Raw genomic sequence first — 17109 nt, 5'->3', positions numbered from 1 at the left:
TTCTTTGATAGTACTCTGAGCATTTGCATCTACCACTGCGTAAGCAAAGCCCAACTCAGAGCCAGTGTCTATCTCCCATCAGGACCCACTTTTAGCCCCGCAGGGCTACCGGCATCAGTCTGACTTGCCAGCTCTGTACAAGGACTCCCCCCAGGGAATCTTCCCCATAGCCACCTGCAATCTCTAAATCTCTCTTGTTGGCAGACAAAACAGTTCCTGTTGACATTTTGTGCCTCTGAGGGTGCAAAAGGAGCATGTCTAGATACAACCTCTCTGCATTGTTTCAGTTCCACTCACTCCATTAACCCAAGTGGCTACCTCAAGTGAGCACACTTGCTTGTCCATTCCAGGCATCTTCTGATGCTGGAAAGGGGTTCTTCTCACGGGCACTGACATGGCCTACTTGAATGCACCCTTCAGATTCCCATAGTGATTTCCATAGGGTCGTGCCCCAGAAGGGCACCCCTTTAATAGGCCAATCTTCCGTTGCCCTTCTGCCTGACCATGTATGTGGCCGAGCCATTGACCACTGCCTGTGAGTAGGTCAAAATCCAAACATGAGGGCAAACAGCATGCAGTGCAGCTCACTGAGCCAATTTGTGTTTACCTTTTTCAGTCAGAGTGGTGGCTTTCCAAGCTGAATGCTGTGTGTTCATGTTGAAACTGCCACCCATAAGCCAAGCAGCTGTTTGTTGGTCTGTTGAGAGCTGTTTACAGGCTCTGCCCGAGTCATGATAGAATCCTGCAGCTCTTCTCATGGTTCCAGGGTCGTTTCTGGGGAAGAGAGTCTAACTGCTTATGATATGCTGTGTAACTCCATGCATTCCCTTGGTGGTGTGTTCTGCACGCACCATGTCTGTTTTATTATGGAACTTTTCTGGGCACTGCCTTCCTAATTACTCTAACATCACCCAAGACATCCTGGGTATTTCAGGTTTCAAGATTATTTTTATATCCTTAGTCAGAGGCACTTTCAATTAATGTCTAATAGCAAGCTAGTAACTGCTCCTCCAAATGGAAATTCTCTAGTCCAAAATACCAATAAGTCATGGATGGCTGGGAGGTGCTTATGGGCTTTTGCCACGAGCCCCAGTTTATGCTCCACATGTGGCTGTTGTGCAGAGGATTTGTCCATACCAGCCCTCTAGTCTCTCTGTTCTATACTGCATAAGCCTGGGCGATCTTAGTCATTCCCATTTAGTTTATCTAATGACTGTGGCTTGAAGGAAGGATTTACATGCCTTCTGTTTCACAATGCTAGGTAATGTTTCCCAGTCAGACACAATATCCGTTCCCATAATTCATTAAGAGTCATAACCACTTCACATAAAGATTGTTCAAATCTATCAGTTTTTGTCTAGACTGTCACCTTAATCCCATCAACCCTTGCATTTCTCTTCCCTTGCCTCATGGAATCTGGTCACATCATTTTCCCAGCATATCAATGTGTTTACCAACTAGGGAGGTTCTCCTAGTCTCAGTGTTCCAGGTTTTGTTGTGGTTGTTTTATTTTTATCATTTTAAAATTTTTATTTAAATTCAGTTTGCCAACATATAGTATAACACTAGTTGTTGTTTTAAATCAGAGTTTCATTATACAGGCATGTTGATAGAATCACTGTGATGATTCATCTTGTGATTCATCTCTAGAGGTCAGGTGGCTGAAAGGCCTAGCCCTCTAATAACGTGGCTAGTTTTTCTAGTGACTACCACAACCCCCCCACCCCACCCCCACCCCCCGAGCTACTAAAGGCTCCTAGAGTCACTTTATTAGTATAACATACACCCATCTCTCAGGAAATTCCAAGGGTTTTGGAAGCTCTGTACCCAAAACCCAGGACCAAAGACCAAAGATATTCTTTATTATATCACAATATCATTTTCACAGTCATACTAAATGTGTATTTATGTTCTTTTGTCTTACACTTTTAAAAATATCAGGGGCGCCTGGGTGGCTAAGCTGGTTGGGCATCTGCCTTCAGCTCAGATCATGATCCCAGGGTCATGGGATCGAGTCCTACATTGGGCTCCCTGCTCAGTGAGGAATCTGCTTCTCCCCCTCTCTGTTGCTCTCCCTCCCTCTCTCGCTGCTCCCCCTGCTAGTTCTCTCTCTAATAAATAACTAAAATCTTTAAAACATAAATAAAAATTAAAAATATCTATTCTAGAAGATTCTTGATTGGTTTAAACTAATAATTTCATACATTTTAGGTGGTTTGATCTAATTTAATGCTTTTTATGTATGCATAAATATTTTGTATATTTCATAAATATCAAATAAAGAACATTGTTTACAGAGAATGCCTAGGGTCTGGCTCTATTGCAGTCAAATGACATGTTGGGGGCATGTTGATCCTCCAAAAATGCTTTGGCACAGAGAGTATGGTACATAATATGAAACATAAGTTATAAAAAAAAAACAAGCAAGTTTTAAAGCAAACATATTTTAGAAAATGGTTTACTTTAACAGTTACTATGAGTATCAAAGAAAGAATATCTTCAAATATCTGTAATTTTGTACACAAAATACATTCATTTCTGAAAATGTATAATATATAAACCCTGTTTAGATAAATATCTCAAACATATTTTTCTTGTGAATTCCAACATTGAAAAAACATCAGAATTTACAAGGTATACAGTATAAAAAGGTAATATCCATAGCAAAAATATGTGGATTTTTATTTGTTCTGCAGATTTGTTGATCTGTAGATAGAATTGTGGCAAAATCACTTGTCGGCTTTCTTTAAATACCATCTGCAGAAGTCAAAGAGAAGGTGATGAAGCAATACTTTTAAAAAGACCCACCTTTACCTTTTCTTTGCCCACACCCTGTATATTATCAATATTTCCAGCTCAGTGCTCAATGTTATCTTTGGGACAAAAAATGTAGATTTTCACCACCTTCTATTGCCTGTAACACCTTTTTCTCATTCTGCCCGCTTTACACGAAAGCTACTCTGACCCTACAACTTGGCTTGAGCTACTGGTCATCACAGTCTGGCCATCTATGCTCACCATGCACTATGGATAATTTTTTAAATATAGTGATTCCTAAAATAGATGATTTAAAAACAATTTAGAGCAATTCAACTTTTCAGATGTTTCTAGATGTTCTAGATGATCTAAAATGCTCTTCTAGTAACTTCTATTATAAAGTAACATTCATATTAAAATGTTTAATTGTAGAAACACTTTATAATTCTATGGAAATAAGGCAAGTATAAAGTGGCCGTAAGCTTATTTTCATTTTTGAGCTAGCTGGAGGACTCAGGGCCAGCCACAGCTACAAAAACTAACCCCAGATCCTGCCTTGTTATTAAAAAGATTTTGAACTCTGATAAATAAATAAATAAATAAATAAATAAATAAATAAATAAAGTAATGGGAAGGTGTCAGTGAGAAGGCACAATATGAGCAAACACTTAAAAGTGATGCTCAATTTAAATTTCTGCCGAATAACATAAGAAAACCATCAAATAAAATTCCTATTCTTTTTTTTTTAAGATTTTATTTATTCATGAGAGACAGAGACACAGAGAGAGAGAGAGAGAGAGGCAGAGACACAGGCAGAGGGAGAAGCAGGCTCCACGCAGGGAGCCCGACGTGGGCCTCGATCAGGGGTCTCCAGGATCACGCCCTGGGCTGAAGGCGGCGCTAAACCGCTGAGCCACCCGGGCTGCCCTAAAATTCCTATTCTATGCGCTTATCCTAACATAATTTAAAATGTGCTAATCTATAACAGTAATTCCGCATGGTTTTGACATTAATAGTATCATAAATCATACATAACATGGCTTATCTGTGAATAGAATTTATTTATATAGTCATAATAATCTAAACATTGAATATTTATCTAACCAAATTATAATTATTCAGGTCCATAATCCCATATCTGAAACTCTTGGGCCAAATATGTTTCAGAATTCAAATTTGTTTAAGGAATACAAGGGAAGTTCAAAATTTTTTGTAATATAGCACATAGGTAGTTTATTATCGAACATCTCCAGAAGGATCTTAGCTGTCACTCCCTAATCAAACATATCAATATTTCTGCAGCTGATTATGAATATTTACATTGAGCAATAAAAATTAGTAGTTATTCATCAGTTTCACTCCCAAATGAGTTCAGGTTGGGTGAATTATGAAACATTTTGGATCTAGAATTGGGGATATAGGATTGTGGGTTTGTTTTGGAGGAATTGGGTACATATACTGGAGGGGGATAAAGGGAAGGATAAAAAAAATCTTCATTTTTTTCATAGCGGAAAGGCAATAAATAATGCCTCAAACAAAAAATCAGGAAATAATAAACATGCTATTTAGTGATGTGGCAGTAAATAGCAAAAGAGCCAGTGAAAAGACCTGGAAGTGGCTGCTTCTGGGGAGAGAGAGGGACATTGAGAAGAAGGAGCTTAGTACTGCTGTTTTTCACAGCAAGCCTCATAGAACTATTTGCCTACCATGTGCAAAAACTTTGACAAAAACAGAAACAGACTCTTAAAAAGTGCCTAAAAGAAAGTATGCAAACCACATATCTGACAAAAGACTTGCACCAGAGTCTGAAATCTAAGAACTCTCAAATCTAAATGTAAAAAAACAAAGGATTCAATTAGAAAATGGGCAAAAGACATGAAAGACATTTTACCAAAAAGGATATACAGATGGCAAATTAGGCCCATGAAAAGGTGTTCAACATCTTAGCCATTAGGAAAATGCTAATTGAAACTCCAGAAATCAAAATGGTTAAAAACAAAAACAAAAACTGGTGATAATCCAAATGTTGGCAAGGATGCAGAGAAACTGGATCACTCATATATTGCTGGTAGGTAAAATGTTACAGCCACTAACAGAAGTACTGGCAGTTTCTTGCGAGACTAAACGTGCACATGCCACATAACCCAGCAATTACAGTCTTGGGTGTTTATCCGAGAGAAATGAAAACAAGTTCATGCAAAAAGCTGTACACAGATGTTCCTAGTAGCAGAATTCATAATAGCCAAGAACTGAAAACAATGCAAAGATGTTTCGATCTTCGCACTGGTGAATGCAGTGAATGGTTTAAAAATTGTGGTACATCCATATCATGAAATACTATTCAGTAGTTAAAACTATTGCTTCACACGACAACTTGAGTAGATCTCTAGGGAATTATGCCCACCAATCTCAAAAAGTTATTTACTGTACAAGTCCATTTATATAATGTTCTTAAAATAACAAAATATAGAATTGGAAAACAGACTAGTGGATGCCAGGGGTTAAGAATTAATTGGAGGGGGTACATGTGGTTATAAGACTATAGAGGGTGGCATGAGAAGCTCTGTTAAAATGGAAAGATTCTGAATCTTGATTGTGGTGGTGGTCACATGAAGCTACACATATTATAAGATTGCATAGAAACAAAAACCGTAGGTACAAAATATATATTTACTATGAATACATCCATGTAGGAAAAATATATAGAGAATATTATGTATATAACCACCCCACCGTGGTTAAACCTCAAGTTGAAGAAATGGCCAGGGACTGAGGGTAAGAGTGTTAGAGGGGATTTTGTTGTAATGTTTTCTTTTTTTAAAGGAAGATATATTTGTTATTACCCGAGTAATTGAAAATTTAAACAAAACAAGAATGAAAGATCCTATACATTTGTTGGAATATCTCAGTGTAGTGGCATAGAATATAGGTTTTAAAAGAAAATTTTTTTTAAGTCTTTATTATTTATTCACGAGAGACACAGAGACAGAGAGAGGCAGAGACACAGGCAGAGGGAGAAGCAGGCTCCATGCAGGAAGCCCGATGTGGGACTTGATCCTGGGTCTCCAGGATCATGCCTTGGGCTGAAGGTGGCGCTAAACCGCTGAGCCACTTGGGCTGCTCAAGAAAATTTTCCCATGTGTCTGCGTGTGTGTCTATTTGTAATATATTATATTTAATATTATATATTAAATAAAAGAATATATATTCTTTTATTTAATGACATTTTATCATGGACATTTTTCCATATTTTTAGATGTCTTAGCACTTCACTTTATTTATTTTTAAATTGAAGTTCGATTTGCCAACATATAGTATAATACCCAGTGCTCATCCCATCAAGTGGAGAAGGACAATTGTATGGCTTCACTCATACGGGGAATATAATAAATAGTGAAAGGGATTATAGGGGAAAGAAGGGAAAATGAGTGGGAAAATTAGAGAGGGTGACAAAACATGAGAGACTCCTAACTCTGGGAAACGAACAAGGAGTAGCAGAAGGGGAGGCGGGTGGAGGGATGGGGTGACTGGGTGATTGGGCACTTCATTTTAAAAGTTGCAGGATGGGGGTCCCTGGGTGGCACAGTGGGTTAAGCTTCTGACTCTTGGTTTTAGTTCAGGTCTGATGTCAAGCCCCCAGCATCAGGCTTTGAGCTCAGCATGGAGTCTATTTGGTTTTCTCTCTCCCTCTTCCTCCGTCCCTCCCCCTGTACTCTCTCTCACTGGGATAAATAAATCTTTTTTTTTAAAAAGCTGCAGAATGTCTTTGTATGATGGAGCAGAATTTATTTAATCAGTGTCCTACTCTTGGATAATTAGGGAGTTTTCAATTCTTCACCATTAGAGCAGTGCTTCAAAGGGTATCTCTTGTAATCAGATCTTTGCATAGGACCTTGATTATTTCCAGGGGATAGATTCTCAGGCGGGGAACTGCTGAATCAAAGTTATGTATATTTTAAGACTTTGGTGAGTACTGAAAGTCTGCTTCTGGCAAATTCTGGAATTCCTCAAAGCTCAACACAGAAAACTCCTTCATTGCATCAAAGTCAGCTTTGACCCTTTGTTTTTCAAATCCATTTGCAGGGATAACGCAATCCCCTCTTTGGTAAATTTTACTGGGTGTGAAGCTCTAAGAGTTTCACCCTTTGACGTACTACTCTAGCTTCCTTTTCAAAAGAAGAAATTGAGGTACAAAGAAGTTAAACAATTCAATTGAAATCACAGCCCTAATAAGCAGTGGATCTGGAGTCTTAAGCCTCAACAACCTGGCCCACTGCTTCTTTGGAAGCGTTTTGTTTTTTGTTTTTTTAATTGAGATATAATTGACATAAAATGTTGTGAACCGATCACCACAATTGGTCTAGTTAACCTCCATCACCATACATAGCTAAAAAAAATTTTTTTCTCTCAATGAAAATTTTTAAGATCTACTCTCTTGGCAACTTCCAAATATACAATGCACTGTTATGAACTATAGCCACCATGCTGTACCTTAGATTATCAGGACTTATTTATCTTATAACTGGAAGTTTGTATCCTTTGACCAACTTTACCCATTTCATCTCCCCTCAACTCTGAGCACCACCACTTTGTTCTCCTTATTTATGAGTTTGTTTTTTTTTAGGTTTGCATATAAGTGAGATCATACAGTATTCATCTTTGTCTCATCTATTTCATTTAGCATAATGCCCTAAAGGTCTATCCGTACCATCACAAATGGTAGCATTTCCTTCTTCTTTGTAACTGATTAATATTCCATCATATATATGTGTATATATATATAAATATATATATATATATATCCCAATTTCCTCATCCATCCATCTGTTGTTTCCATGTCTTGGTTATTATAAATAAAGCTGCAATGAACATGGGAGTGAAGATATTTTTTCAAAATAGTGATTTCATTTCCCTTGGATAAATACCCTTAAGTGGAATTGATCATATGGTTGTTCTATTTTTATTTTTTTGAGGAGACTCCATACTGTTTTCCGCAGTGGCTGCACCAATTTACATTCCTATGAGTGCTCAAGTGTTCCCTTTTTTCTGCTCCTCACCAACACTTCTTATTTCTTGTCATTTTGATAATAGGTATTCTAACAGGTGTGAGGTGATATCTCATGGTTTTGATTTGCATTTCCCTGATGATTAGTGATCTTGAGCACCTTTTCAGGTACCTCCTGGCTGTTTGTAAGCCTTCTTTGGAAAAATGTCTATTCAAGTCCTCTGCCCATTTTTAAAATAGAATTTTTTTTCTATTGACTAGTATGAGTTCTTTTTATGTTTTGGATATTAGCTCCTCAGCAGATATATGATTTGCCAATATTTTTTTCCCATTCTGTAGGTTGCCTTTTCATTTTATTGTTTTTCTTTGCTGTACAGAAAGAAGCTTTTTAGTTTGATGTAGTTCTACTTGTTGATTTTTGCTTTTGTTGACTTTGCTTTTGGTGTCAGATCCAAAAATATCATTGCTTAAATCTGTCTAGGTGTTTAACCTCTGTGTTTTCTTCCAAAAGTTTTATGGTTTCAGGTTGTATGTTCAAGTCTTTAATCCATAGGAGTTATATTTGTGTATGCTATAATATAGTGGTCCAGTTTCATTCTTTTGCATGTAGCATGTGTCCAGTTTTCCCAACACCCTTTATTGAAGGGACTGCCCTTCTCCATTGCACATTTTTGGCTCCTTTGTCATAAATTAATGGCTTTATTCTGGGCTATTTTGTTGCACTGATCTATGTGTCTGTTTTTATGCCAATACCATGCTGTTTTGATTATTATTATAATATAGTTTGAAATCAGGAAGTGTGATACCTCCAGCTTTGTTGTTCTTTCTTTCTTTTTTCTTTTTTTTTTAAAGATTTTATTTATTCATGAGAGACACAAAGAGAGAGAGAGAGAGAGAGGCGGAGACACAGGCAGAGGGAGAAGCAGGCTCCCTATGGGGAGCCCGATGCGGGACTTGATCCCGGGACCCCAGGATCACTCCCCGAGCCAAAGGCAGATGCTCAACCACTGAGCCACCCAGGCATCCTTGTTCTTCTTTCTTAAGACTGTTTTTGCTATTTAGGTCTTCTGTGGTTCCATAAAAATTTTAGGATTTTTTTGTCCTATTTCTGTGAAAATGACATTAGAATTTCATAGGAATTGCATCGAATCATTGCTTTGGTAAAATTAACATTTTAATAATATTAATTCTTCCAATCTATGAGCACAGACTATCATTTCATTTATTTGTGTCTTTTTCAATTTCTTCCATCAATGTCTTATAGTTTTCAGTGTATAGATATTTCACTTCTATGGTTAAATTTATTTCTATTTTATTCTTTTGATTCAATTATGAGACTGTTTTCTTAATTTCTCTGGTAGTCTGTTATTAGTGCATATAATTTTTATATATTGATATTCTGCCTTGCAACTTTACTGAATTTATCAGTTCCAACAGTTTTTTTGGTGGAGTCTGTAGGGTCAATGTGTATGTCTAAATATCATTTTTGTCATTAAAAAAAAGCAACAAAATGGCTTTTAAAACACTTTAGGGAGGGACACCAGATAGCTCAGTGGTTGAGCTCCTGCCTTCAGCTCAGGGCATGATCCTGGAGTCCCAGGATCGAGTGCCACATTGGGCTCCCTGTTTGGAGCCTGCTTCTTCCTCTGCCTATGTCTCTGCTTCTCTCTGTGTGTGTTTCATGAATAAATAAATAAAATCTTTTTAAAAAAACACTTTAGGGAAATAACATTTATGGTGAAATATTTGAAAGTTATATAGTCATCCATTCCTCTAGAATATAACCTATTTTGGGATTGGACCAAAGGATTAGGAGTTAAGAATTACTGTACTGCATTATTTAGGCTCCTTGAAAAATTGTACTAAGCTATAATATTATACCTATACTGAGGATCTAATGTTTATAAACCCTATGGAACATATTTAGTGTAAAAATGGTTGAATATTTTATTCTTGACATTACAGTGTCTTTTTTTTTCTTAACTAAGCTCTACACTCACTGTGAACTTATGACCCCCCACATCGAGTCCCATATTCTGACTGAGCAACCAGGTGCCCCTATAGTGTTTTCTTTCTATAGAAGTTTCTTCCAGGAGAAACTTCTTCCAAATTTCAGTACCAGGAAGATCTGTGTTTCTCTCAAGCACCTGACCTGGTTTTTACTTAAACACCACATCCTTTAATTGAACTCTTCTTTGTATTTCCTGCCATAAAGCTCAGAACCAAGGTATGACCTCATTTTTTTGCAGCTTTGCCTTGGTTCCTTCATTTATTTTTGGAGGATCTTGTTTTGTGTGTGTCCTTTTTGACAAATGACCCCAAATCTGTTTTTTTGGTGGGCGGCTCAATGAATAGTACATGGATGAGTGGATAGATTATGGGAAAATCAGTGTATTCATAGTTTGATTTTTTTTTTTTTTTTAACCTTTAGGTTCTACCTTCTGGAGCCCTGTTTAAAAAAAAAAAAAAACGATTAACTCCTATTAACTTGCCTTTTAAGTATTTCATGACAGTTGTATTCCTTGGCTTTCTCTTCTTCAGGTTAAAAATGAGGAATGTCTATATAAACACTTTTATATCAGACTCAGTTCTACTATACCTGAGGTCGGTTTCAATGTCCATTGGGCTGTGTTTACTCTCATTGACTTGCTTTTCTCTACCTGTCTTTTTATTCCCCCAGAAACCCGTACCCTCCTCTACTCCTAACACCCTCATGTCCACTCTCCAGGACCCACTTCCAAGACCAATGCTTCCACTTTGTCCTCACCCACAGCTTCTCAAGATCCAGGATTCCAATCTCCTACTTTACTGGCCTAGCTTTCTATCACTTCTTACCTGTCTCCCACTCCACTTGCTCCTTGACATCAAGATATCCACACTCTCAACCCTTCCCATTTTATTTAGTCTGCCACTCCTATACCCTCCTTGTTTGTCCAAATCCAAGTTTTCCTTTCCTACCCCAGCTTTAACCCGGAGTGTATCACCTCAATTGAAACCAGCTGACGATTTTTTTGTTTTTTATAAAAGTGTTTCTACTCTTAATTTGAATCATTAATGTCCATGATTAACTGGTAAAGTTTTTGAATTTCCACAAATTTATCTGAATTTCATACCAAGAACCCAGTGTTGACCAATGTATGTACACTGGCACTTGAGATACATTTTTATGTCCCAGCCACAATGTTAAGTGCTTCCTATTCATACCTTGATATTATGCCCAGCCGAAGCACATACTCTTCCCACTTTGCAGAAGAGAAAATAGCCTTAGAGAAGTTAAACAACTTGCTTAAGGTCTTAACTAGTAAATCTAGAGTCTAGAGATTCACTTGGGCAGTCTAACTCTAAATCATTATGTTATTCGATATAAAGTTTTAATAAACACACATATTCTACCAAAAGAATATAAATAGAATCTTAATTTAGGAAGCTATTTTGTCCCTATTTCTATATTAGCTGCCACTGAGGATTTAGTGATAGTGTTAGACACTACAGTTCTTGGTCTCTATGCTGAGTATACAAAAGCCACTGTTTTTTAAGATGTTGGACAAAATTTACCAGCTTTTTTAAAGCAATGTTTTTCAATTTTTAAAGTTAATGAAGTCAGACCCAGGAAGGAGACATAATTGGTGTTGAAAGAATTGGCTGAATGAAATGCAAAAAAAAAAAAAAAAAAAAAAAAAATTGTGTTGTTTTTGTTAACCATTTCAGGTTTTATAAAAAAAAATTTCTGCATTTCCACAAATAGTTTTTGAGTCATTAAAGACTTCTGGCCAAATTCTATTATATTTTTAATAATAGTTCCTTTAAACAGCAAATAACGGGCAGCCCGGGTGGCTCAGTGGTTTAGCGCCACCTTCGGTCCAGGGCCTGATCCTGGAGACCTGGGATCAAGTCCCATGTCAGGCTCCCTGCATGGAGCCTGCTTTTCCCTCTGCCTGTGTCTCTGCCTCTCTCTCTCTATGTATCTCATGAATAAATAAATAAATAAATAAATAAAATATTTTAAAAAATAAACAGCAAGTAACAAATAATAGCTACCTTATTTTTCTTGTGAAAAAAAAAAAAAAGTGATTCTAATGTGATGCTATGGAGCTACATCCACAGCTCCAATGATAAGATATTCTGTGAGGTTAAATCTGTTGCATGTTGAAAGTTTAGTGGTTAAGCGTACCAGCTCTGGAGTCAAACAAGCTGGATATGCTTTCTAGATCTTCTACTTATCACCCATGTGACTTTGGGTACACTACTCAGCCTCCCTGTCTGCACTTTTTCTCATCTTAAAATGGGGTTAATAATCCTTAGTTCCTTTTGGGGCACCTGGGTGGCTCAGTTGGTTGGGCATCTGACTCTTGATTTTGGCTCAGGTCATGATCTCAGGGTCTTAATATCAAGCTGAAGGTCAGGCTCCACACTTTGCAGAACCTGCTTAGGATTCATTCTCTCCCTCTCCCTTTGCTCCTCCCTCTGCTTGCTCTTGCACTCTCTCAAATAAATAAATAAAATCTTTTAAAAAAATAATCCTTAGCTCCTCCCGTTATGAATTTTAAATGTAAGATGCCTAGTTCAGTGCCTGGCATATGCAAGCATTCGAGGAATTATAGTTATCATTGTTATAATTATCATGGTAGCAAGTGAAGAGTGCCACCTTCCACAGCAACAGCCAAGCTTACGTCTAAAATAGTGCACATTTATATTTTACTCTTTGGAAAGACGGTTACAATGGAAATTGCTGCCAAATCTTAAATCAGAACTAGAAATTATATTTAAGGTATAAAGCGAATTGCCAGAACTCACACACAGTACTACAAGTTTCAGGAATTAACTTACAAAATTATTAATTTTAAAAAGACTAAAATAAAATGAAGTATCCCACAAAAAGCTTAGGAGCACCCCCAAACAGAATCCAGAACCTGTAGAAACTTTCAGACTCAAGGGACTGCTGAAAGAAAACTAAGAAAAAGGCAGAACCTGTGGAAGACTTGACTGGTATCAGAGAGCTCCCACTAAAAGAAACAGGAACAAATAAATGGGATTAAGTTTCAGGAGTATGCCAAAACACAAGCCAGACTCAGTAAAAATTAAGAATTCTCACAGGAATGCTGAGAGCACGTAAAATAAAACCAGAACCCATGGAGGACCTGGCAGCCATCAGAGAGCTCCTGTAAATCCAGAGGAACAAACAAATGATGATAATGTTCACAAAAAGCTTAGGAACACTTGAAAGCAGAATCCAGAACCAGTAGAAATTCTAACAGGCATCATCAGGAGGCTGTTGAAAACACCTAAAGTAAAACCAGAGCCCTTGGAAGACCTGGCAGGTATCAAAGAATTCCTGCAAACACCAACAGAACCAGAGAAATAAATAAATGGTTGTGATGTCCACAAAAAAAGCTGAGAACAGTCCAAAGCACAAACCAGAATGATGAGAAAATGTAAGAATACTCAGGAGACGGCTGGGGACAATGAGGAAAATGTAGAGTCTGTAGAGGATCCAAAGGCATCAAAGAGCTTACAGAAACACCCAAAGCAAGCACTACAACCAGAAAGTAACATCGATTCCCTAACTCCCAAGTGGAAATGTAGAAAAGGTGAAAACCTCACTCACAGGTATACAGACAGCTTGGAATGCCTACAGATAACTGGACCCAGTAGAAGATTCAACAGGAAGCTAGGGCCTTCCTTATGAAAACTACACAGCAAATGGTGGAGTCCAGAATACAAGGCAATCAAGCAGCAGCTCAGGACAGCTCCCAGGGAGAAATGTGAATCTGCTGAACTGACAATAATCAGGAAACTTCTGAAAACTTATGTGGGAAAGACTGAACCCAGAGAAGACCTAACAGGCATCAACAGACAAAACACCTAGCAAAAGAACTTGACAAGTGTCAAGAACCTCAGACACCTCCAAAGCAGAGATGGGAATTGACAGAAAACCCTAGAGGCATGAAAAAAAACTTAGGAAAACTGCTAAGGCGCATCCAGGAGAAAATCTGGCAGACGTTACAATACGTATAGCAACTCCAAATTTTAAAAGCTTACTCACATCCTTACTTAGTAAGGATCAAGATACATCACAGAAATTACAAGAAAAACCTAAAATATTTATAATAAAATATGTGAAAAATACTACTCAGAAAACCAAGTAATAGAAAAAATACCATATACAGAATGTACATATTTTTCAATCAAAAGAAAATGTAGATGACCTTGCAAAAATTTTTTTTATTTTTTATGTTTTTAATCTTTTTTATTTTTTTAAAGATGTTATTTATTTATTCATGAGAAACACACACAGAGAGAGAAAGAGGGGCAGAGACACAGGCAGAGGGAGAAGCAGGCTCCATGCAGGGATCTTGATGTGGGACTTGATCCCGGGTCTCCCAGGATCACACCCTGGGCTGAAGGCTGCACTAAACCGCTGAGCCACCTGGGCTGCCCCCCAATTTTTTTTAAAACACCAAAAGAAAACCCAGAATCAGCAGTTATTAGCACTTTGTTGAAACCATCCGGAAAAAAGAAAAATTCATTTGAAGACTTCAAACAAAAGACATGATATTTGGAAGTTGACTAGAGTGGATTTGAAGAAATGTTTGACTCAGTGAACAAAAATAAGGATAGGCCAGGAGATTTCAGTCAAGAAAACTCTTGTAGTCCTTGTGAATATAATCCAAAATTAATGCCTCTGAACCTGAAGAGGTGTGGCCTAAGAACATGCAAAATAGAGGTAGTCAAAGAACAAGATCTACTCTAAAAAATACAAGTTTCAAGAATCTAAACATTTCCCTAGTCCAACAGATAATGTGCAGAAATGAATGTAAAGAAATATGAGCTTGATTTGCAAGCAGAGCTGAGTCAGCACTGTCCCTATATCACAGACACAAATACCGAACTAATCTAGGACTCAGGAGTCTCACTGCTTCTATCAACAGAAAAATCTCAAATAAAGAAAAAATGAAAAGATTACTGTGAAGAGCTTCCAAGAGAAAAACTCAGAAGATGGACAATGGAAAAAGAGAGAGACTGTGACATTAGAGGAAGAGGTAAACTGGTATAGATCTATAGGGATCCGATCACTCAGCAAGTTCAGCAGGGGTTATGCACATGGAGAAATGGGACAAGCCAATGAACAGTTTGAAAAAAGCTAAACCTACAAATGAAGAAAAGATATTTTTAAGACCCAGGAAAACAATAAAAATTAATTTTTATCTGGTAAAATCTTGTGTCAATACAGAAGACAAAACTCCCACCAACCAAAATAAAAGAGGTATAAATCTGGAGGATTCCAATTCTTTCTATGATGAAATAAATGTAGCCAACAAAGAGGCAGAAGATAAAACTACTCACAGTTCCTCAGATAAAATTTTAAACAATACACTACGGAATTCTTCAAGTTCATCTAGAAGTAAGAATAAAAGAAACGTAAAGTTAGAGGTGCCATCTAGTGTACCCAGTAAAACAGTGGTACAATACACAGGAGTTGAGGAGGAGCCCATGCAAAAATTCATAAGAATGTCAAAGATACAGTGATCAGTAGAAAATCAAGCTATACTTGAGGCCTAGAGGCTCAAATAAGGGCTTGTCTATAAAGATAGAAGAATATGATCACCTATCTAGTATAACAAATAGAACGTCTATGAGCAGGAATAAGAGGAGAACAGTTAACCATTCCTCAGATAAAATGACACAGAGGAAACTACAAAGATGCCTGTGAGAAAAATCTAGAAGCTTAAAGATCAGCAGTCAATGGAAAAATAATATACTTGAGGTTTGGAAGACAAAATAAGGTCTCTGTCACTACTAAGTTGCAAGGGTCTAATTCTTTGCCCTTATAAATACAGCAGAGAGCACATTTTTAGGGAAAGGTAGGGAGAAAAGTGCTGAAAATCTCTCCAGGAATTTCAAGTGAAGAAATAAAAAGATAAAAAGGCAAATCAAGAATTATTGTTTGAGATCTAGAAAAAGGAAAATTCTAGCTAGAGAGCTGCAAAGATACGATCATTTGCTCAGTGATCATTCGCTCAGATAGAAAATCTCTATGGTTAAGAACGAGAAATATGTTTACAGTCCCTGAGTGGATAAAAAGGAAAAACCACCTGGCTCAAAACTAGAAACCAACACAAGCAAACAGAAAACAAAGCACACTTTGGAAAATAATGTTTACCAAAAGAAGAAACTTTGTTCAAAACACCAAGCCATAACCAGAGTGATTAATTAAAGCACAGAAAAGAACAAGTTGGAGACAGATGGGATGTGTTTTAGGGAAAACTAATACAATTCAAAGCAAGGTAACAACATACAAAGAAAGAAAATAAGAACTAAAAGAGATCAAGACAATGAAGGTGTTTAGCTAAGAAGCTGAAGAGGAAAATAAAAGTGATAATCTTCAGTTGGATGGCAAGCATAAATGTCCTCCATCGTATAATTTATGCCATAAAATTAAAAGTGAATTCTGTAAGTAAAAGAAAATAAATAAAATTAGGTTCTATATATATTTAAATACAACCAAGTATTGGTTTTATTTGACTTTTGATTATTTTACAGGCAAAAATTTTTAAAAAGAGACATCCTTTCCATCTCTATGGAAGAAAGGATGTCTTAATTTCTTACAATTAGCTGATTACTAGGTCATTCTTTGTTGATAAAATACCTTCCCTTAGCCTACTATTCTTTACCAACTAATGAAAGGAGAATGAAAAAGTAAATTGTAAACTGGTGAGGTCAAATACTAATTGCCAAATATTCTATTACTGATTGGTTGGTTGTCCGCAACTTACAGTTTTGGAAAGGTGGTTAATTCAAAATAAAACAACTTATTGTTTCTTTCAATATGGAAATTAAAATTGTGTTTATGAAATTTTTACAGAAATCAATGCAGAACATTATTTAAATCTGAACACTGCAAATCTGAACACCGTATTCATGTTTATTACGTAATAAGCTCCAGCTGTGAACTGTTTTCCTTTATTAATTCCACTTGAAACTGTATACATCAAGTACAGCATTGAGGTACTTAGCATACTGCCTTTTAAACTGTTGAGGCCATATCCTTAATATTCCCTTCAGCTTTTACAATTGAATCTTGTTTTCCTTATATAGTACACCTCATGCCCTTTGGCATAATTGCCAAAGCCATTTTCCATGGTTGAATTAATGGCCTCTTGAAACTATCATTCTATCTCAAGAAGACATTTTCCCCTTGTTATTGAACACCACCAACAAATTGCTTTTACGCAACAGATTATTTTATATATGTGTGTATGCATATATAATATTTATCATTGAAAAATATGAAAAGTCATGCTTTTAAGCAACTGATGATTTTATAGAGATATATATAATCTGTGCCC

This window comes from Canis lupus, chromosome 34 (assembly GCF_011100685.1).
Source record: "Canis lupus familiaris isolate Mischka breed German Shepherd chromosome 34, alternate assembly UU_Cfam_GSD_1.0, whole genome shotgun sequence".
Taxonomy (NCBI): Eukaryota; Metazoa; Chordata; class Mammalia; order Carnivora; family Canidae; genus Canis; species Canis lupus.
Note: the sequence above shows the minus strand (reverse complement) of the source record.